This window comes from Diadema antillarum, unplaced genomic scaffold (assembly GCF_040938485.1).
Source record: "Diadema antillarum isolate AM-2024a unplaced genomic scaffold, OU_Dant_1.0 seq00001619_RagTag, whole genome shotgun sequence".
Classification (NCBI taxonomy): Eukaryota; Metazoa; Echinodermata; class Echinoidea; order Diadematoida; family Diadematidae; genus Diadema; species Diadema antillarum.
In genome coordinates this window covers 512,947-537,600 of record NW_027272331.1, presented here as the reverse complement: position 1 = coordinate 537,600, position 24,654 = coordinate 512,947, and the positions used below count along the sequence as shown (strand labels likewise).

General features: G+C 39.4%; 1 protein-coding gene across 2 annotated transcripts in view; it reads left to right on the top strand.

The window, feature by feature from the left end:
- The window catches only part of LOC139711151 (potassium voltage-gated channel subfamily KQT member 1-like), a 321,837-nt gene that overhangs the window by 121,989 nt on the left and 175,194 nt on the right, over positions 1-24,654 (top strand). The window contains exon 1 of one of the 2 annotated variants that reach the window (XM_071623069.1): positions 6,886-8,276. The exons of the other annotated variant lie outside the window; for it this stretch is intronic. The gene's annotated coding sequence lies outside the window, so the exon portion shown is untranslated. Of the gene's footprint in view, positions 1-6,885; positions 8,277-24,654 lie in introns of those variants that run through there. 2 annotated transcript variants of the gene reach the window in all.

Sequence of the window (24,654 nt, the reverse complement as noted above, 5' to 3'; positions counted from 1 at the left end):
CCGAACTCGACTTTTTCATATTTTCTTGAAAGAGCGGGTCTTCTTTAACATTATGCTAAAATTTGGTATCATAAAACGGGCAGGAAAGTGTGTTTTTTTAGTAGTTTATCTTGAACATTTTTGGTAGAACAGTGTCATTAGGTGTGTCTTTAGAATCCCTTTTTCATTTCTGAAAAACCTTGTCCACACTCTTCACTTTCAACTCTAATAACTTTTGAAAGGATAGTGCTACTGCTTTGAAAGTTGGCATTAATTATGGACAGAATGTGTTAATGAGGCATGCTTAATTTCAGTTTAATCTAATAATCCCTTCATTGTTGTTACTCTGGTGGTTTACTTCCTGTTTTTTGTCCAATTCATCGCACAGCCAGCACGGTTTGTTAAAGATTAAGCGCTTGAATAGACATTGTACTTCAGAGCCTCTTTTCTCAGTTCACACTTTTCCTGAGTTTGTGCTTTCTTTCCAATATTTAGATAGGTTAGGAGAGTCCATTTGATTTGAGTTATACATCATTTTAAAGCGTAAAGTCTGCTCTTTCAGAATATGGTCTTAACTAAAAATTCATGTCTGGCGACTTTGTGTTTGTTTTGAGGTGCACTGTCACATATGGTGTGCAGTCACAGTGTGTATCAGGAATAGGAGAAACATACTAAGGGTACCTTCCCTACTATAGTTTCTAAAGTCAAGATTTGCAGCCTGCATAAGATCAAAATGAACTCTTAAAAGGACAACTCTTTAAATTTAATCAGACTGAAATGAGAATTCCTTGATGTTCCATAAAAGATGCTGAAAATTAGACAAATGAAAATAAACGAGCCCTTCATCCTTCATTAAAATCTCAGTCAGGTGTTATCTAGTTGCATAGGAGAACCACTGTGATCCAGTGGACAACCCATAGACTCTTACACATGAGGTCCTGGATTCAAATCCAACATGGTGTCTTTGGACACAAAGTCTTAAACATGATGTGTTTAAACACAGTGTCATAATCATAATGTCCCTCTTTTATATGTGTACCTAGCATTCCTCTGGGATAATATAGCGCCACGTGGAAGAAAAAAAAGTGTGCATAATGAAGGCACTACTCTGGATGAATATGAACACTTTGTTGTTGTTATTGTAAAGGTTGATATTGTTATTTGTTAAATCATTCTGTACAGCATTTAGTTTTCAGGTGACATGAAATATTCCTTTCAATTGATAAGAGCTGTACTGATGGAAATTATAACTTCTGCTGTTTTGCTTCATTTGGTCTTTTATGTCATGTGTACATGCAGTGCACATTTCATAGGCAGGCGAGGCACGAATACATTGACCTTTAAAATAAGATAGCAGCCAATTCATCATCTAGCAATGACAAATCATGATTACTCATCAATCACATAAAAATGCCTTGTAAAAATAACCAGCGAAGTGGCATATATCAACAACAAGCTGATAAACGTTTTTTTTGGTTTTTTTTTTTCTGTCACATTGCCATAATAAAGGGTTTGACCATTTCAGATTGCAGCTGGTAGATACATGTAGTAGATTTGATAAATATTTTCCTTATGTTAGCATGCATATTTTCATTACTGTAGGTTGTATCAGAACTATTTTTCTTTTCAAACAGGGTTTGGTGGATTTAAGATGCCAGACTGTTCATATGTGACCCGCTACAACAAAATGATCCTTAAGTCGGGCGAGGTCGATTATTTGAAAATTGCATGATATAATCCCCTAATCTTTCTGCTTTAAATTGATATACAACACATTTTATAAAAATAATCGGCTGCGGAGATATCGATGTTTAAAAGAGAGCATGTCGAGACGTCTGGAAAATCAATGTTTCGAGAAAAGCGCCCTAAAAGTCTTCCTTTCGACGCAATCGCGATCAAGGGACACGCAAGCGAGTTTTCAACTCTGGACAACAGAAGGTAAGCCCTAGCAACCCCCGAAGAGTTCATTGAAGCACATCAGCGTCGGCGGTCTCCTCACCAACCAATCAGTGACCAGGATGTGAGAAGCGGCTGAGCATAGCGCACCCCGCCCGCACACACCAGTCGACTGGGCAGTGTGCGAGCTTCACGCTTCGGTTAGCAGCAAGCAGCAAACTGACCAATGAGATCACTCTGGTCGTTGTTAGGGGCGGGGCCTATCTGTGGTGCTCAATCCAAATTTTCGAACCAGTTTCTGCTTCGTTGAAACGGCAAAAAACATGGCTCAGAAAAACGCTATTTTTAATCTTTCCTTTGATCATTTTGCTTCAAAATTTCAACAGATGATAGAAGACATGTTAGACTCCAATAATATATCAAAATCAGAAAATCGTAAATTTTGACCAATTTTAATGCTCTGACTTCAAACTCGATTTTCACGGCTTCGACCATGCGCAACTTTAGGACCTTTTTGTTGTAGCGGGTCACATATACTCTTGTAGAGTTCTCAATGTTTCATCTGTGTGATAGAAAGATCAAACTATGAAAAACTAAATATTCTGTTTGTGTGATGTGGAAAACAACTAGTCCATGGGCCAGGCCAGATGTTGGTACCATCTGAGGTGGCAAAACCTTTTTGGTGTCATTTTGTTTGTCGGGCATAGATATGCTTATCAAGCTATGATAGCATTTCCAAATGAGTAGCTTAGTCATAATAAATGAATTTTTAACCAATTTGGTCTCGTTGTTATATCCCTATGCTTCTGAATCGAAACTAACCGCTATACAAAGAAGAGCACTGTCTTCTGTATGTACCATAGAGCTGTAAAATGCAGCTCTATGGTGTGTTCACAGGTGTTCTGTTGTAAACGCGGTGCGCTTAGTCTTTATTCAAGGCAGCGAAGGGAATATCCAAAGGTTATGATGTCCACAGCGCTTAGTCTTTATTCTAGACGGCGAAGGGAATATCCAAAGCGCATGATACAGTGTATATCCTTTTATCTAAAAGCAACAACAACAACAAAAGCAATTCCTCATAAATTTTATCGTATTTTTCAATTATTTATCATTTTCCGGCGAAAACGCTACGGTGAAAACGCTAATACCACGCAAATGTCGCTTTATTTCCATCCAACAATATAAGATAATGCAAAAACAATGTACCGGTACACTACGATACATTATGATGAATAATACTGTAAATGAACAGAGTGATTTTTGTTTAAAACCGATGTATTTGTTGATAGGGTAGTCTAAAAACAGTATAGATAATCCCTTTTATGAGGAACTTTAGATATGATAACGGTACATTGGTCTAGATAAAGACTAAGCGCACCGTGTGACAGCTGTGGACATCATAACCCTTTGGATATTCCCTTCGCTGCCTTGAATAAAGACTAAGCGCACCGCGTTTACAACAGAACACCTGTGGACATACAGAAGACAGTGCTCTTCTTTGTATAGCGGTTAGTTTGGATTCAGAAGTATAGGGATATAAAAACGAGACCAAATTGGTTAAAAAGTCATTTATTATGACTAAGCTACTCATTTGGAAATGCTATCATAGCTTGATAAGCATATCTATGCCCGACAAACAAACTGACACCAAAAAGGTTGTGCCACCTCAGATGGTACCAACAACCCATTTTTCGGGTCTTGGCCCATGGACTAAACATGGATGTCACATTAGGCAATGATTTTGGGTTAATGAGTAGAATTTGGTATCCACTTTATCCACATTGGCATTCAATGTATTCTTAACCCGTTGAGGACGAGTCCCGAGTATACTCGGGCAGGTGTCTATGGAAAATGCGTGTTGTAGCAAAATTAGTCCGTCCTCAATGGGTAAATGTGGTGTAGACTACATAGTGCATCCCCTGAGAAAAGAAAACAATTTCTACAATAATCACAACAAACATCAAATGCACTAAAATACATTCGATGCAATTAGCATTTTACACGCACATCTATTTTTTTTTTAATGTGAACACTTTCTACTACATGGCACATATTTGTGTGTCAGCGAGTCGCACATAACACCAGTTTCTAGTCAGAAACAACACCTGTCAAGCACCTGATGGTTAGATTGAAGCAGTAGAATCCTATCAGGAAATGGCAGAGATATAGAGACACAGAATATACTTTGAGGTATTATTGAGGGAGGACACCGTGTCGATCCTGCACATTACACCAAGTGTAGCATGCATCAACACCTGTCAAGCACCTGATGGTTAGTTTGATGCAGTAGAATCCCATCAGGAAATAGCAGGGATCAAAAGACACAGAATAACTTTGTGGTGTTATTGAGGGAGGACACCGTGTCGATCCTGTACATTACACCAAATATAGCATGCATCAACACCTGTCAAGCACCTGATGGTTAGTTTGATGCAGTAGAATCCCATCAGGAAATAGCAGGGATCAAAAGACACAGAATAACTTTGTGGTGTTATTGAGGGAGGGCACCGTGTCGATCCTGTACATTACACCAAATATAGCATGCATCAACACCTGTCAAGCACCTGATGGTTAGTTTGATGCAGTAGAATCCCATCAGGAAATAGCAGGGATCAAAAGACACAGAATAACTTTGTGGTGTTATTGAGGGAGGACACCGTGTCGATCCTGTACATTACACCAAATATAGCATGCATCAACACCTGTCAAGCACCTGATGGTTAGTTTGATGCAGTAGAATCCCATCAGGAAATAGCAGGGATCAAAAGACACAGAATAACTTTGTGGTGTTATTGAGGGAGGACACCGTGTCGATCCTGGCAGTGAAGCGACGAATGCGCTTCCCAGATCTTGATTACGCTTTTGCAAATCGCACTGGAGCTTGCAATTAGTCAAATGTCACCTCATATGGATTTGCAGAATTTGATACTCATTTCATTATGATGCCCCCCCCACCCCCCCCCCGAAAACGAAATAAATGCAAAAATAAAAGTAAAGGTGTCTGGTGACTGGCTTCTATGCTGTGAATCATGGTACATCCATAGTTAAAATGTATTTCAAAAATGCAGAAACTCTGCCATTTAAACTGTGTGGCAGGCCATGTATATATACTCGCAATTGTATGATGGATGCAGCTCAGAGAATATACACTGTACTGTATGTGAAAACATATCAGAGAATTTAAAGGGAAAACAAAAGTCATTCAAGCATTCTTAAAAAGTAAATATGTGTAGCAACTAAACAATTAGGTAATAGCTGCAATATTCAACCTGATGCATGTAGCTGCAAGTGAGTAAAAAACAAAACAAAACAGAATTACAGAAAGAATGTGCTGAAAGATCTTTTAATAGAGAATTCAGCTGTTGTTGGAAGAATTTTCCAGCAGTCTTGGTAAGAAACACCGAAACCGAATTGAAACCACATCACGCATAATGACGTCATGATCTGCCTAGACCCCTCTCTGTTAGTAGCAATTTGCCAGGGCTTGTGGGCTTGTTTTTATGGAAACGTGATATTGATTCCCTGGTAGAGAGGATGAGAAGAGGTTGGAAATTGAATCCGCACCCATCTTTCCTGCAACGCTCATTCATTCCCCTTCTCTACACCCACATAACTTCTCCCCTCTCTTACACCAATATGTTACACTCCTCCCCAACACCTCTTACACCCATAGACTACACCCCTCGTCTAAATCTCTCACACCTTAATTTTAAACCCCTCTTCCAGAGCTCTCACAATCCTATACCCACCACTTTACAGTATTCCTACTCCACTCCCATTTAATCCTAGTTCCATCTTTTCATAGACTGTTACACTTTATTCATCCCTTCTCAATTTCCTCACTCCAAACCACCACTCCCTCTCTTTTCCCCCATTCTTGTCCTAGCAACCCCATAATCAACATCCCACCCCAAACCTACACCCCCCCCCCTCCAGCAACACATGATCACTTTCCCAATGCCAAACCCCATTTATACCTTCTCTACCTAACCCTCTTTTCTAATGCAACTTGCCTAAACTCTCCTGTCTTAACCCATTTCCACCCCCTCTGTAGCACCATATTCACTTTCCCCTGTCTCACTTTACATTCCTAGCCCCCCTGCACCTGATCACTTCTACCCTTCTCCACATCCCATTAACCCCTTCCATAACTTATTTTAACCCTTCCACACCCATATCCTTGCCTCTTTTCCTTCATAGCTTCATTCCCTATTTCTACTCCAGGGCTCCACCCCTGCACCCAAACTTCACGTCTTTTCTCTACCTCCATCTTGTAATCCCCTCTTCCACCCATCCCCCCTTCCCTCTCCCTGCCTGCCACCCTGCTCCCCATTTGTACTCATCTTTCTTACACCCCACACCCCCACCTTCCTTATACCAAATTATTTCCTTCACTTACCCCCTCCCACCCACTTCACCCTCTCTCTCTCATACTTCATTTCCCATCACTCCCATAAACCCCCAAGACCCACTCCAAAGCCCAAACCGACCCCCTCCTCCTCCTCCTCCTCCAGATTCATCGGTCCCTCCTGTTGAAATGAGATGAGTTCGTTATGACTATTACAGCACCTAGCCATGCTCATGCACAGCACTTTTGATATTAACCAGGCCAGGGGGAGGATGGGAGATAGAAAGATAGATAGATGAAGAGAGAGATAGAGGGAGCGAAGAGGAGGAGGAGGAGGAGGAGGAGGAGATGGAGGAGAAAGAAGAGAGAGGGAGGGAGAGATGCAGAGACCATGAGTACTGAGCAGCAGGATGCAGCAGAGCGGGAGGATTGCACTGTACCTGCGACAGCCAATGAGCAGATGATGGCAGTCAGCACACCGTTCCGCTGGTAGTCTCCCCCCCCCCCCCCATTCTCTCTTTTTCTCTCCCTCTCTTCTCTTTCTCTGTTCCCTCTCCACTCTATTGATGCATGTGATAGAGCTACGCGAAGCATCACCAACGCTCTGCTGGTGCGGCAGCCTCTCTCTGTACGACGGTACATCCACTACATTCAGGCATGCCCATGATCAAACGCACGCACCTTGAAGACTTTTTCCCCACAACGCTGTCTCCCACTTTCTCTCCCACGCACTCTGGCACCAGAGGGGAAGATGTTGTGCAGGATGTGCATCAATGCACAGATAGCGGCGACGCTTTTTTTCCCAGCGAGGACGCAACCAGACAACATCTCCTCGCGCTCGGTGGAAAATTAGCTCGCGATACGTGCTTTCTCGCAGAACTATAACACCGTGAGTTGTGGAGCGAAGTGAAGGAGAAAGTGTTGCAAGAGTAAGCGTGATTGTGCCGTGCTTTGCCGAAGCCATGGAAGGAAAAACATCATCTTGGCTGGAGCAGTGCAATTATCCACCTCATTAACTACCTATTTAGCACATCGTGCATGTGCACTGCTCTTTTCGTGTGATTTGCGAGAGGAGAAAGTCACGCGTCGCCGCGAGGTTGCAAGAGATAATCGCTGCTGAAATCAGGACAAAGTGTTGCTATCTTTCGAGAGATAGCGTGCTGGTTGCTCTGCACTCCGGCAATTTATGCCGTCATATTTCTGGGTCGTCTTGTAGCCCACCGCTGTGGCTGTTGCCTCGATCAGTTCATGATGACAGACGTGATTTATGCACAAACTCGTGGGCAATATGACTGAAAACTGCCAATAATGAAGGTCTGTGTCAATGCTGTTTGGCTCTTTTAGTCACATAAAAACCATTGCAGTATAAAAAAACAAAAATGACTACAAAACGAGTGTTGGACAACAAGCTCGGTGGTAGAATTTCAGTGATTATGCTCAATTCATGGAGTTGCCATGGAAACTGACTTTCTTTGGAGAGTGATTATTACTGCTTGATGATGAAAATTGCTTCTGCCTGATAGAGCAAAGCCAACAACTTGCATAGTGCCGAGGTGGAAAGCTAACATGGATATATTTGTTACCCTTTAATAGCATGTTTGTGAAAAGCCAGGCAAAATTGGGTTTAAGCCTGCCACTCTAACAGCTGAAATATCAATCTCAAGGCATTTTTCAAACAAGGAGGAAAATCAAATGGTGGATTGCTCTTTTGATAAAAAGGAATACATAAGACGAGGTAAAAGACTCCCCAGTGCATCTCTGTGGCTTCACAGGAGAGTATCTGTCATCGCCCAGCTTACGTCTTAATTTGCTCGCATAACTTGCAAACGAGGGAGCTATAAGTTAATGAGAATCTACGCCTCCTGAAATTGCATGCCAGGATCATTGGCAATCGTGCGGCGACAACGATACACCGCCGTTCTGGGCATGTGGAGGTTTTTTTTTCGTGGGAGCTAGGGGAGCTCCATGGCCAGCTCACTCGTGGGATATGAGACTCGGAATCGAGGTTTTTCAGGTCTGTTTAAGTCATCTCCTGTCTGGTTGGTGGACTGAGGTGAGTGGGGGTAATAAGGGAGGGTAATTAGTCTTCGGCTCGTATGAAATCCACAGATTTTGCACCAGCTGACAAGGAAAATTGAGAGCTGGGCATCATCAGAAGAGAGTGCTCAGAAGTGATTTGTGGAGGGTCGTTTGCATTCATTCAGGCTCATCCTCATTTCTGGGGTGGTATATTTTTTTCAGTTTCACTTTGTTTTATAGCTTTACTTGTGCAGAATAGTGTTTAATTATTCTCACAAAATCAACAATTTTCACATCAAAATCTAAACAAAATTAGTCAAAAGGAATAGGTATGACTACATACATACATACATACATACATACATACATACATACATACGTGTCATGGTATCTTCGCCTGTTTCAAACAGGAACCTAGTGGCTTGTGTATTAAGTCTATGGAGATTTCAGAGCTCAGTATGGAACAGGTTCAGGTATACAGGTGGAGGAACTGGTCATCAATTGACTATTCATATACAAATGATAAGCAAAATTTTGTATATACTTCAGGGAGGGAATAATGTCATCAAGATTAACCCTTGTTGGACCACCACATGAAGATGCTATTGACATTGTACACAAATATGATATCTTTGGCATTCAAAGAGTTTGTCTGATTCTAGAGCTAAAGCATAGTTTCCATATGCATTCAGAAACTTGAGATTATTGCAATATTGTTGGTAAGTTATTGCTAAAATACACGGTAGACCCAAATGCATAGAAAAAGAAACGTGTGAAAATGATGCTGTAATAACACCATTTCAGTTGCATAACAATAAAATATCAAATATTAGTCAAGAAAAAAGGTACGCAAACAGTATCGCAATAAGACAGATTACAAATCGGGCCATAGCAGTGTCCATCGAGCATGGGTGCGAGAGTGAATTTTATGCCGATTGTTAGTCTAGAAAACACTACAGCTAGGGCACGATAGATCATCATGTAACGTTTAACCTACCCACTATACTAAACAGAGAAGTCCCTTTAGAAGTCCCTAATAAACAAACAATTTGTTCTCATGGAAAATCACTTCAGCTAAACAAGTTTCTTGGTAGACCTTTTCGGTATGTTGCCAGCAAAAAAAGAAAGAAACATTAACATAAAGGAATAAAACAAAACAAAAGGGAGAAACTGGAAAAGGGTTTAGAACTGCAATTCCAAAGGCTTCCAAGGCTGCCAGGTACATGTAATCATTGTTTTGAAGGTGCACTTGAGAGGTGAATCTGTGTGGGCAAACCAATCTATTAGTGCCTTCTAAATAAATGTTTGAGATTGCGTTGCAATGCAGCGTAGATCGAAGTATTATATATTTGATGTTACTTTGTATTATACTGTACATAATTTAGTACTCCAGATTCTTGATCACATCATTGCAGTTCACTGGCAAACCTCTCATAATAAACAGGCAAGCGACACAAAAGTACTACAGCCTGCAATCAAATAAGAGCAATGGTAATGCAAGGCTTTTCGCCCATCAATCCATTATGCCGAAAGCTCATACCGTTAATAGCGGCATGGCTCTTATCAACGAAAAAATGATGCTGTATGGCTAGCACCTCCTCTTGTTTTAAATACATTGCGATAACCCGCCAAGCATCGTCGCCGCAATCAAGCATTCTACTGATGCGTGCGTTAGATGCAGTAATGTTTAGACAGGATGTGTGATGCCCATTCCAATGCATGGCAATGCAGGGAAATACACTGATGTGAATATGGAAGAAAACTATTCTAACTATTCATCCACTCAGTTAAATTCAATTCCATTCAATTCAAATTCATTCAAGGTTTCTGCAAAGCACCTAATAAGAATCAGAGTTTTGTCATGGATACAAAAATATGTACATGCATTTTTGGTTAGAAAATCATATCATATATTAATCAAATTTCAAGTCAGATGCACAAGCGGTTTTATGTTTAACTGCAACTTTGCAATCCTCAGTATTTTATTCCGTTGTCATAGAGATCATGTAAGCTCTTGTTAGATTCATATGTGGCACAGTTTGGTCTAGAAAAGATGGGGTTTAGTTCAGTAGAAAATTTGAACCAATATGAATCGTAATATTATCATCATTGTATCTGCACCCCAGTGTAGATCCTGGCTGGTTGCATTCACACCATTCTTTATTGTCCCTATTTGTCATACCAGTGCCAATCACACTCTTCATTCTCAAGGAACTAGTGGGTTTTTTTTTTCCTCTGTTTGCCCCAGCATTGATTTGGCCCCAGTCACTATTTGTCTAGCTGCACTGGTATTTTAGTGGGCAGTGGATCTTTCTCCCTCAACGTCCAGATCACTCAATAACAGAGACAGTTCAATTTTCTCTCCTACAGCCTTTTTGTTTCTCTGGATCTCATAATATATGATGTGCAGTGAACCTTTTTTTCCTCTCTCTCTCATTTTGTTATGCTGCGTGAGGAAAATGTTAATGTGTCGCTAGACTTGTAACATTGAAGGTTGCAATTTTTTCTTTAATGCTGGTCCTTTGGACAGAGAAAAACCAAGTCTCTCCATTCTGTGAGCTGTACTCCTGCACTAGCAATTCTGCACATTGATTTCCAGTCAGTTTTATTCAATTAAATTCACCTGTCAAGTTTTGTACATTTGTTTGTTTGTTTTTGATTTAGTTATGTATTTTTGTACTATTTATTCTCTGTTGATTGCACTTACTCAATGGTATTAGGCTATGAAATAGATTTGCATTTGCAGTAACGATGAAATGACATTCAAACTAGGAAGGAATCTTTTAACCTGCACCATAAAGATATAGAATGTATGTGCCTATGTACTATTAACAAAGAAAGGTTGAGATATGTCCTACTATGTCTTATTGTCCTTTTCATAGGTTGTCTAGACACCTTTCTTGTCTCTTCCCGTTGGGATGTATGCCATAGATCAATAGATCGACTGACGTTAAAGTTTTGTGTTGTCTGACTTCGCCTCATTGGAGATTCCCAGCCCCCTTTTGCTCCTTTGAATTCTGCAAGCCCTTCAACTTGGTCGGTGCAGACTGGGTCGTGTTTGCCATATCTCGCTCGTGAGTGCACACGAGCGCGGCCGCCGGCAAAATGGTCCGTCGAATTTCTCGCACTATTTCTGGGACGGATACAGAAAGTGGGTGAAGTTAATTGATTAGATTCGATCAGGCACAATTCCAGAAACGGGAGACGGCTCGGCCGCATATCATTCGGCGGCGCTATGAGATTATAGCGCCATTATCTCGAATGGAAAGCAGACATATCGAATAGAGTGCCGTGCAACCAAAAATATCATATTTGGTATTTTTGTCAGCCATGGACACTCGATACGTGCAAAACAAACAGTCTGAGATTACATGCTTTTTCTCTGAGGGGAGATAAAAAAATGAGAAAAAGATGAAATTTGAAGATAACATCCATAATTGATCCGAATACTTTTTTGCTAAATCATATATTGGCTCCTTTGACCTCTGACCTTGATTGCCTTCAACTTGTTTTGTTGTCATTTGCGAATCTGGACTCAAAGAATGACGTACGTATTTGTTTTTTAAGTTTATAGCATTACACAACATTGACAGAAGTTGCACACCATGTATTGTCCAAATGAGTAGAATAAAATCTATACACCGATTTGTAGCGGATTTTTTCTATTAAAAGTGGACCAAAGTTGTAGAATTTTAAGTGCCTCATGTGTTCATGACACAGAGGTGTGCAAAGTTGTAGATATGATGATGTTATTAATAAATAAACTGTAATAAGATGCAGGTAACATACATCAGATTTGCAAGGTAATATACAAACATAAATCAGTTATAATAATAGTAGTACTTAGTATAGTAATATTAATAATGATAATGAAATTACTACTACTACTACTACTACTACTACTACTCCTACTACTACTACTACAACTACACTACTACTACTATTACTACACACTGTACAACTACAACAACTACTACTACTGCTAATACTAATATTGCTACTACTACTGCTAATTATAAGTAATTAATCACTGCTCTGGGATAAATCGACAGAAAGGAGCCATACATTAGCTTTAAAAAAAATGACCATCAATGGAAGACCCTTCATCCGTACAGGACTTTGATCACCCCTCCCCCCCCCCCCCCCATCACTTTGTTGCAACCGATGGTACTCTCTTCCTAGCTCCATCAGAGCATGATGCTTGTGGAGATGATTCTCACATATGCCGTTGCCATGGCGATTTCACTGGTTCACTGATTGGATAGAGATATCACTTTTATAATCCTTTTTTGTGTGTGTGGTGGTTCTATTTACGTCTACAAAACACGGGATGATAATGCGTGATGTCGGGCGATTGATATTTCATGGAGTAGCCGTCGCATCCGCTTTCTACCCCCCGCTCTGGCGGGATGTACCAATTTGCGATCTGGCATTTAAAGTAGGTTGATCAAATATGCAACAAAGTGTCACTGTAAAATTTGCTGTAGTAATGCACACAGTTACAAGAGTGCTCAGAGTTGTCCATTCTGTGGAAGTGCAAAAAGGGCTTAGGTAAAATTCTAATGCTATGAACTGTGAAGTTTTACCTTCTATTGTCTGAATGTTAGATAAAAAAACAGCTATGGACATAACTATTAATTTATTGGCTGTGACTGTGAGTTCCTAATGCAACATTTGATATTCAAAGCAATGCAATTTTCTATCTATATCTATCCATGTATTTATCAATATCTCAATCTATGTATTCATGTATTCATATGAATACATTATATGTACGTATGTAGTTGTAATTGTGTATATCAATATGTGTACGTATGTGTACACATTATAGCTTCTATATATCCCTTTCATAGTGCACTAGGATTTTTCTCTCATAATTCTGTCATTTTAACCACCTTGAGAACACTCCGCAAGACATGCATACTGGTGATGGGGAACATCATGATGACAATTTTTTTTTTCTTTTGGCCTCACCACCACTCGCCTCATGTAATATTCATGGCGATCAGTATAAAACGAACCAGTATGCCTGTATAGCATCTCAGAGCAGCTCATCAGATACTGCCCTTTGGATGAGGATTCATGCGATTGCCAGTGTAATTTTTTTTTAGATCATCTCGGGGTGCAGAAAAAAAAAATAGAGTACAAAGGCAAGCGGCCAGTTTACCCCGGCCAACAAACACTATAGCACGGGGGTTCTTCAGCTGGCAGAGTTCTAGCGTAAGCTGCAAAAGGATATGATAAGAGTGCATGGTTGAAGAAAAAGTCATATGCACAAAGAAAATCATTGCACAAAATAGAAACATTTGTTGATTATACGTTACATCATAGATGTGATTATATTGTTATCAAAAACAGTGAAAGTTCATTTTAATGAGCCCTGAGATGGACCATGAATGTTATTTCATTCCCCCTTCCAATTCGTTTGAATCATGATTATCATCATGAAATTTTTCCGCTGTCCCTCATTTTTATGAGACAGAAGAAATAAGGTGCAGCTGAAAGATACAGAAATGCCACAGATATTCATAGATGGGACCACAGTGTGTATTATTGCCAGAATATGCCATTCCTGGTGTTTATTCATAAATCCATTAGCAGTGCAGTGAAGTGGCTGTAAAAGTATATTCTATCCTTTTTTTTCATACCTGCTGAAATAAAGCTGAGTATTCTTCAAATCACATGATAATATTCGAGATAATGTATGTTTATCACCTTACCTCAAAAAACATATTCATTTTCTGTACAATCAGCATAACAGGTGTCAATCATTGGAGCATATATGTTAAGTTATAGTTTATCAGTTTGCATAGCATGCATACATCGATGTCTAGAATCAACAAATGCATTCAAGAAATGTAGTGTTAATTTTCTTTTATGCAACAATTGCTGTTGCAAACCTGTACAACATAATGGTGTATGGGTTCATTTGTATAACAGTGATTTTACAGTGTTACATATGCATTGATTCATTTTAAATTTTGATGGATAAACATTTTGGCCAACCCTAAGATTCCCTTAGCATTGTGTGGGTTAAGAGTAAAATTTACTTCTTTTTTTCCCTCCTTTTTTGTGGTGGTGGTTTTGTTTTAGGTGTATCCACCCACACTACTTTACCGACTACTCACCAACAAGATTAGAAAGCTATAAATTCCTGCTATTTTTGTGAGCTAACTGGCTACTATTTACGTAAACTGTTTGTGTGGGTGACGTGCCATAAGACTTCAGGCGACGGTGGAGGGGAGCTTCAGAATGCTAAGAGTGGGACTAAATATAAATGTGCTGGTAATGAAACCAGGGTCAGCTTTGCCACCAACAACAACGGTGGTGAAAACACGAGTGCTCCGGGAATCCCTGTTAATGTGTGCATTTTTAACTGTCTCCTTTGCAACACTGGCTGAAATTTCATTTATTTCTGAATGATGCTGTTTCAGTCGTCGTCGTACTGGAGTGTTATTCTCCTGCCCACGCAGCTCGTTTGATAATGTGTCGGATTATGTCCATCTGTCCATGCCAGGATTGGCTCTACATCTGTCATTATTGAATAAGTCTTTCCTCCGGGATGACGAGGCGCACAGTGATTTCCACATGTTTGCACACGAGGCCGTCTTCACGGGGAAACGTAATTGCAGTGCTGAATTACAATTACGATTGCGATTATGATCTGAATCATCATCTGTACACGTGGTAAAGGGAGGCTTTGCGGATTTTGCAGTTTTGAATTTTAGAGCATGGATCAGGGGAGGTGTGGCTTCCTTCCATGTACCCATCAGTGACTCTTTAGCGGTAAGTAGCATGGACTTTGACTGCAGTGCGAGTATTTGAGGAGCATTGGTTTTTCTGTGGAAGTGGTTGAAAGACACCCGTAAGCTCCACCCTCCCAAAAGACAATTTAATAGTCGATCCACAGTATTTCGTTCTGTAATTCTGACAAATCCTGATGGTCATTTGAAACACAATTAGAATTATGAGTCAAACCACCGTCCCTAATTCCCAGTTTGCATTCACACTGCAAAAATACATAATTTGAATCACGATTCTAATGTTGTGTCATTACAATCGTGTTTCAAATCACGCACTCTCGATACATGTGAAAACAGCCTTCATTGACTGTCATGCGATAGGGTGCAAAGTTGAAACAAAAGAAACAAACTGCTTATAGGAATATAATATAATATGTTTTCAACCCTTAATGTGCTCTCATTGCCGAGTGGCACTCACGACGATTGGCGCAAATGTCCGGAAACTAATTGCCGACGAATAGAGATGACCTAATCCTCCTTAATCCCTACTGTGTCACCATGGCCTTCCTGTGGGACTGAGGCACATTGCTACACCTGAGTAGGCTTAGCTAATGTTACAACAAGGTCAAGTTTGTGTGGATAGATTGCTGAATGCTGATGAAAAAGGTTTTTAAAGTGACAGTAGAAGCTGAGTGTCTGGGCACATAATGGTTTTAAACCCCGGTCACACAGTGCTTTACGTCTTAATCACGGCCAAAACACGTCACAATGTGGTCTCCGTGAAGGAGACGATGTTGTTGGCGTTGCTGTCGAGTTTAAGACGAGCTACGGTCGATATTTAGACGTGGCAGGACGCGGGGAAAAATCTGAACGGCGTCGGACACGGTAAAAAGTTTTGAACTGCTCAAAATTTTATTCCGCGGACAACCACGGGCGGCACACGTGGTAAAGACGTGCAACACACGTGAAACACACGTGATAATCCGTGTTCTGGCAGTGATTAAAACTTGGGGAGACGAGGTAAAGACGCGAAAGTTTAGCGGTCTGTCACGGCAGAGCACGGTCATCTAACGTGTGTTACGCATTGGTATCACAGGAAATAGTGTGTGTTTAGAGGCTTATCACTGACAAATGGATTTTTCTGCGTACACACATGTGGCTGGACGTGGTTAGCCGTGCTTAGGCAGTGCTTCAGCAGTGGAACAGCCACCAACGGCCATACCCCGTACAAAGCACGGCCAAACCAAAATTGACAAAAAAATTACCACTTACGACCACGTCCACCATATTTTCATAACTTTTTGTACGTGATTTCGGACGTGAAGTGCTGTGTGACCGGGGCTTAACATAGGAAAAGATGTGGTGATTTAAATTTTCATTCATAGCCTTTTTGGTCTTATTAGTAGGGGCCTACATTTGGACTTCTATTATCCAGCCATTTATTATCCAGATTCCTTGTTATCCGGATGTCGATTTGCTGACACTTTTTTAAAAATATGTTTTCATGTATTTTGAGTGCCAATCTCACTCAAAACAAACACATGTTCAACAAATAGTATTGTGCGAATACACAACGGGACACATTAAAATCATTTCAGCGGAATAATTCTGAGACTATGTCAATGACTGGTGCCATGCTTGTCGTCACTGGCACTGAGCGCACAGCAGTGATTACAGTACAATACAGCGGCAATATTCAACGAGTCGCAATATTGATCTCATTTTCGGTCAATATCAATCAAACAACCAATACATGAAGGGATATTTCACTTATATTTTGTATTATTTCTGTATCAATCTATAAAGTATGAAACATATGACAGTGCCATGCAGATGATCATGATATTAGTGAATTGGTCACAACATGTGTATGCCCCAGCATGGTATGCTAAAAAGTATTGTATCGGAGCATATCTGTCTTATCCGGTCATCGATTATCCAGATGCCTGCCAGTCCCAACATGGCTGGATAATCAAGGTTCTACTGTATTTTTTAGGTTGCTGCTGGTCCATTCCCTTGTTTTGTGCTGATTTTTATCAGGTTTACAAAATGCAGAAAAAGAGAGTCCCATGTTGTCTACATTATAAATTCAATGTCTGCAGTTATAACTTGCAAAACAACATGTTCTCTTGACTCCACAATCTATTGACTTGATAACATCACCAATATCCTCCATGACATGCCTGTCTACTAATTCTTGTAAATGCATAATATTTTGTTGTTCTCAAATGACTCCCAGAAGTTCCTGAATGAAAAAAAGAAATGTTTTCATAAACTACATTGACTGCCACATATATTCCCTGTATGAATGGTGTAATATTAAATCTCCCAAAATGAGACAGACTGTTTGCTGTGTTTCATTTGGTCAAGCTTACTGCTACAAGAGTTTCGAGTCACTTCTCATCATGTAAATGGTCTGAAGTTAGCGGCCTAATTTGTCTTACATCACTTTCTGATTGGTCACTTCAATTGGTTGTTGTAAATGTGTAGATAAACACACTTTTTTGCAGTGATGTGAGACAGTGAGTGACTTTAAGGCCAAAATCATGCAATGGAGGATAAAATAGATATAACCAGGACTTTGATTGAAATTCATGATGGTATGGTTCAATCAAATCCACATTCTTTGAAGGAAAGATGTTAAAAACAAAATAATGCCGTTTTTTTTTTTTCTTCCTAGAAATGAGTAGGTAAAATACTGTACATACCTGGATTACTGAGTAAGGTTCAAAATACCATACAAAGTTCTTCTAAAAAGCTGAAGAAAATTGCGGAAGCAGTCTGCAGTTGAACTGAGCATGGCATAGATACAAAGAGTTTGTTGTAAACACTCCATGCTTGATAATAAGTTCCTACTGTGATTACAAATATATGTCTTATTTGTTAAATTGCCTTAGTTTTTTTCAGGTGATCCATCATAAACTCAGATTTAATCACCAAGAGCAAACAAACAAACAAAATGAAAAGGAATGAATAAATAGTGATGAAGAAGAAAATACAATCCATGGATAAAGATATCTGTAATTGGCTTCTTATAAAAGATTATGATTTCAAATGAGGTCAAATTTTAAGACCATGATGGTCACCCTAATCAGCTATCTCTGCTTGATTCATGGAAGTTAGTGATCGAGCAAATTACCAAATGCAATGGATCTAATTTTCCCTCTCGTTAGAACCAAGGCTATTTATATGCTATAGACAATTAGATGTGGTTACACAACATGCTTTCCCCACGATCTCATTTTCACCCACTGCTGGGTCCTCTACAGGACCAAGTGGCAGCTGAAAAATGTCCCCCTAATTTGCAAAGCTGCGTGTATGTATACTATTACACACGTATCTATCAACAATCGGAGAGCTAAATGTTCCTTGTCAGCATGCTGTCATACCAACATCTTCATTCTCTTCGATTAGAGTATGACCCAGTGACTCCATTTTTTTTTTGTTTCGTTCTCTCCTTTATTGCCCTCATGCGTGCCACCATCCCCACTCCGTCATCCCCCTCGCATCGTTATTAGGTTATCACACCTCATGGAAACTTAATTTATTAGGTGTCGGTAAACTGGGTGATTGAAGCATCAAATCAGAGTGCCATGGTGGAAACGTCTGAGTAGGGCATGTGTGTTTGTCATCTTTGTCTACTGGTATCTTATCTGAAGCTTCCAGAACGAGAGAAAAGAGAGAGAGATCATTTAGAGAAGAGAAAGACATTAAAAGTGAGAGATTAATAGGTAGAAGAGAGATAGGGAGAGAGCAAGGGAGAGATAATTTAGAGAGGAGAGAGACAATCGAGAGGGAGAGATTGATAGGTAGAAGAAAGACCTAGACAGAGATAGAAAGATAACTTAGAGAAGTGAAAGGACAGTGAAAGTGAGAGATTGATAGGTAGAAAAGAGATCTAGAGAGATAGAGGTAATTTTGAGAAGAGAAAGACAATTGAAAGGAAGGGATTGATAGGTAGAAAGAGAGATCGCGATAATTTAGTGAAGAGAAAGACAGTAAAAGTGAGAGATTGATAGGCAGAAAAAAGATCTAGAGAGAGAAAAAAAAAGATAATATAGAAAAGAGAAAGACATTGAAAGTGAGAGATTGGTAGGCAGAAAAGAGATCTAGAGAGAGAAAGAGAGAGATGATTTAAAGAAGAGAAAGAAATTAAAAGGGAGAGATTGATATGTAGAAAGAGTGATCTCGAGATAATTTAGTGAAGAGAAAGATAGTAAAAGTGAGAGATTGATAGGTAGAAGAAAGATCTAGAAAGAGAGAAAGATAATATAGAAAAAAGAAAGACTCTGAAAGTGAGAGATTGGTAGGCAGCAAAAATGTAGAGAGAGAAAGAAATAATTTAAAGAAGATAAAGATATTAAAAGGGAGAGATTGATATGTAGAAGAGAGATCTAGAAAGAGAGAGAGATAATTTAGAGAAGAGAAAGAAATTTGAGAGGGAGAGATTAATAGGTAGAAGAGAGAAAGAGGGAGAGAGAGATGATCTAGAGAAGAAAAAGGACAATGAAAATGAGAGATTGATAGGTAGAAAAGAGATCTAGACAGAAAAAGAGATAATTTAAAGAAGGGAAAGACAGTAAAAGTGACAGATTGATGGATAGAAGAAATATCTAGAAAGAGAAAGAGAAAGATAATTTAGAAAAGAGAAAGACTCTGAAAGTGAGAGATAGATGGGTAGGAGAGAGATTGCTCTCCACAGTTGTCATGCAATTTAAGTAAATTATGGGTCACATTTAAGACTTTTGCCTAATGGTTGGTCCAAATGACTTCAGCCAGCCAGGGGGGCATGCCGTGTCGATTGCAGAGCTGTATACCTCGGTGGTGTGGATTCTCTCGATCAACGGCAAAAGTCGTGGACCATTATCATCACGTGGGGAAAGGTCAGAATGGGACAGAATCAAATAACTTTTCTTGATGTGAATGCTTCCCCCACCGGCAAAAGTTTTGTCTGGCTCGCAGTCGGAAAAAGAGAGCTGGCGAGGAGTTTGACTTGAGAAAGTGGAGCGAGAGAGATACATATCACCCAAGATTTATTCAGGTAAGATTTGATTAGAGTGGACACATTATCAAGCAGATGACACCGATTCCATGCCATGACGTAAACGATATACATTGTGACGTGGTGATATGTGTTGTCAGAAGTCTTGTTGGCTGTAATGTTTGGCGCGCAGTCCATGGAACGATTTGTGGAAGCGTTTGATTTGTACCTCCCTTTGATGGAAATCTACATGCAGTGTCCAGAGCTTTTCGTAAATCACAGTCGCTTGTCCGCGCTTTGCGCGATGTGTGCATCTATGGCATCATATTTCACGAATTCTGCAATAGCTGTGATATTGAGATGGGTTTGTTGAAGTTTGTTGCAATCATTTTTGCCAGACTGACATCAAAGCAAATGCCAAAGAATTTTGTTTGTGTGTTGGTTTGTCTGTGTGTACAAGTGAATGCATGAAGCATTGGACTTCATTCTCCCGTCGTGAGGACCAAACTTGGCAAATGGCCTGTCAGCCCACTCAATTTTCTCATCGTTTTTAAAGGAGATTCCAATTTACAAAAGGGACATCATAATGTTTTCCTTCATTTATCAGTAGGTTTGTAAGCAATTCTCAACCTCTCTATTTGTTTGTTTGTCTTCAGAAAAGACACTTAATTTTTATGGGACAAAACATGATTTAGCCACCTTAATGTGTGGATATAATACAGACATATCATTACAGATGGATGCATATGGGACAGATGATCCCGATTGTGATATATGTATCATATATCCTATACCATCCAATTTTGTGAGAATAAACGAACAAACGAGTGATATATTGTCCAAAAATGTATTATTCATCAGCAACCTACATGATTGATATATTCATCTCAACAGGATAATATGATAGGCATTTTTTATGAAACGATCTTCTGTCATTAATCAGAATTGGCATTAAAGGAGGGGGATAGTATAGATTTTTTGTTCTCTGCGTGGGCTTGTTGGACAATGTTAAGTATGCCCTATGCATTTCCAAATTAGAAATGCAAATGAGATTGACAAAATTGACCAGCTTGTATTCAACATCTTTTTTTGTTGTTGTTGTTTTTTTGTGGCAGTCTATGCTGGGGTATTTCGATTCTTATGCAAAAACAGTTGGCAGAGCTCTGCCGAGAGGCTGTGAGAAGGGATATGAGACCATGTGAAAACATGAATGTTTTATGGCAAACTGATTGCACCATTGCCAATGCCTGAACCAAGAGAGATGTTCAAACAGATCCCGGCTGAAGCAACGCTGTCAAAGATATGCGTTATTTCAGAAGGAGCCTGTGGAAGCAAGCTTTCACATTTTAATAGCATTATCAACAGGCAAAATTTTCGCGTGCCTTTACTTTTGTGCTAGCTTCTGGTTGTGCAAAATGCGCGAAAATTTCAACACCCAATTTTCACCCTTATAGTATGCAAATGTATCAAATTGTATCTGGTCACAGTAGTATTAGTTTGTTTGGTTTTTGTTTTTGGCAACAAGATACAGGAGAAGTCCTACTTGATGTTTGTAGGGGATATAATGCTACGGGTCAAACCTGTCTCAGGGACCACCTGTCTATAGCGGCCACCTGCCGTATATGATCACTTAAAACAATTCCCTCCAAGAGAAAAAGCTTGTTAAAGAGTCTGTCTGTAGCAGCCACCTGTTTGTAATGGCCACTTTTTCATCTCCCTTTTTTGGCTGTTGTAGACAGGTTTGACGGGGTATTACGTTTATGAGTTATTATCTCAACAATTAAAGAACTACTACTACTACTACTACCACTACCACTACTACCGTAACTACTACTATTACTTCTACTACTACTACTACTCCTACTACTACTACTACTACTACTCCTACTACTACTACTACCACTACTACTACTACTACTATTACTACTACTACTTCTACTACTACTACTACTACTACTACTACTTCTACTACTACTACTACTACCACTACTACTACTACTGGTAATCGTGATGATAATAATTATGATAATGATAACAGATCTAGAAGGAGAACATTTTAAAGGACAAGTTCACCTTCATAGACATATGGGTTGAGTGAATGCAGCAATATTAGTAGAGCACATCATTGAGAGTTTGAGAAAAATCGGACAATCGGTTCAAAAGTTATGAATTTTTGAAGTTTCTGCTTACTCAAGGCTGGATGAGAAGACTACTATAGCTTGTGATGTCACATGAGTACAACGGTACAAAGAAAGAATAAAGAAAATTCAACATATTTTCACTTTTCTCGCATAACAAAAGAACACTTGACTTCTCTCTTTCAGAAGGCAGGGGGAATAATATTACCCTTAATATATGTCAGTAACAAGTCGAAGAAATGTGCACTTTATTCAAAAAGTCAAATTTTGTGAAATTCTCTTTTTATTTTCTTTATATGGTTGTACGCATATAACATCATGCACTGTAGTAGTCTTCTCATCCAGCAGTGACTACGCAGATACTTTAAAAATTCATAACTTTTGAACGGATTGTCCGATTTTCCCCAAATTTTCACTGATGTGTTCTACTAATATTGCTGCATTCACTCAATCCACATGTCTACGAAGGTGAACTTGTCCTTTAATGGGGAAGGTATTGACGAAAATGATAATGATAATGATAATACTGATGTGATCTTTCAGGACATTTGCCATTCCAGCTGATTACGGTGCATGTACAGAACTCATTGATTCAGGGGTAGTGTTGCCAATTTGCCAAAACGGACTGGTGCCTGCACGACCCTGGGTATCATCTTGGATAAACTGTTCCATTGTAGCCATGTGCAGATATTATATGAAGAGTTGGTTCGCAAAAACCGATAAGTCCATTTTTGAAGATTTTGAAGTACGGTCTCTGTCATAAAGTACAAAATAATACCTTTTAAATGATATATTGATCACTACATATAAAGGTACATTTTTGAAGTTATGGTCAAAAGAAGCAAAAATTTTCTTATTATTCTCTTGATCTTTCTTGACCTTTAATCACAAATATCTCCATTTGGCAAATATGGACTTACCGGTTTTTGCGAACAGACTCTTCATATCTATAACATAGGTAGCGGTTACCCTCACATGTTCCACGTTTTCCCCGCTTGTTGATACCACTTCGCCCCTGAGCCCCTACTTCTCATGTAGATCTTAAACTATCGTCTTCTTCTCTCTTATGACTTCCTCTACTGCTCTGATAATTGAGTGATACTTCTTTACTGTCAGGATGAAGTTTTTAGTTACTGTAAAAGTGGATGTGGTGTTTGCTAAGAGGAAGCGCATGATCCAAGTTTAAATGTGATCAAGCAGGGCTATATGTATGCATGCATGTGGTAAGCTGATTATCCATATCTGGTTACTTATATGAGGCCAGTCTACTGGAATACCATCATTTTGCTATGGAATATCAAAAACAGATGGGACTTATGATATCCTATAAGTAAAATAAGTCTTATTGAGTGTTTGTAGTAGAATATATAGAAAGAAAAAGAAAGAAAATAATCAACAACTTTGTACCCCAATTAGACAAATGATACACATAGTACCTACTGACAGATTATTGTTTATTTCTCACTAACATGATCTTTTATAGGAACTCCATGCAACAGTGTATCAAGCAAATGGCAATGTTATCACGTAGAATAACTGCTTTGTATTGAACATACCTCAAACTGTTCCCCTTCGAAAAAAAAAGAACAAGAATGATTTATGTGCAAACTAATTTGCTGATTAAGAACATTCAATGCTCAAATGGATGTGTATATATTTTTTTCTGTAACATGACTACATGTTTTCCTGAAAGCGTACATATACAAAGAACAATTACTAATGCTTCATATGAAAATGAAAAAGAAGGAACACTTTGCAGACCTTTAGATTATTTTTTTCTTTCTTCTAAAGTTGACAAAAACATCTCCATAAAAAGCAGTAAAAGTGAATTACTACTACATTTCAGTTTGGCGTGTAAACTGCCATAATATGTCAGTCCCTTGTTTATAGTCGTGAAAAGCCACCAGTTACATCTGTCGTATCCTATACTGTAAATCATGCCTTTGTCCTCTTTGTTGCACATTTGCTGTTGACTGCCTGTGAGAGCTAAAAAGTTGAGGACTTTCTTTAGCTGCCTCACATCTGTGGTATAGAATTTCTCTCCCTTTTAAAGAATGTGTCATGCTTTACATTCTGCATTTTGATTGACATTTACCTCCAAAAATGTGCTCCTTGTGATGCAGTTGCATGCAATTGCATGCAATCCTTGTTTTTTTTTTGTATTAAGAGATTGTAAAAGTATTTGCTTTTTGTTGGTTTTATTGTTCCTGCGTCTTCTTCTGATGGTGTTGAAATGGAACAAAAAAAGGATCCACGAAAGTGTGGGTGGAGGTGAGTGCAGAAATCAACCTGCAATTGCGGTAATGCTGGGTAGTTATCCTGCCATTTAATGCAAGCATTTTGGCAGGTACTTAGTGCCAATTTGACACCTCTGTTGTGGGGGGAAAACTCTCGGACGAGCTAGTAAACATGCCTGCCCATTGCATAATGGATGCGGCTTGGTTGGGAGGGTGGTCGCACGGTGGGCCGCAGAAGATGCGCATCGCGGTTATGTTGTTGCTGTTGTTGTCGTTATTTTGCATCATCATCATCATCATAAGTGTGGGCAAA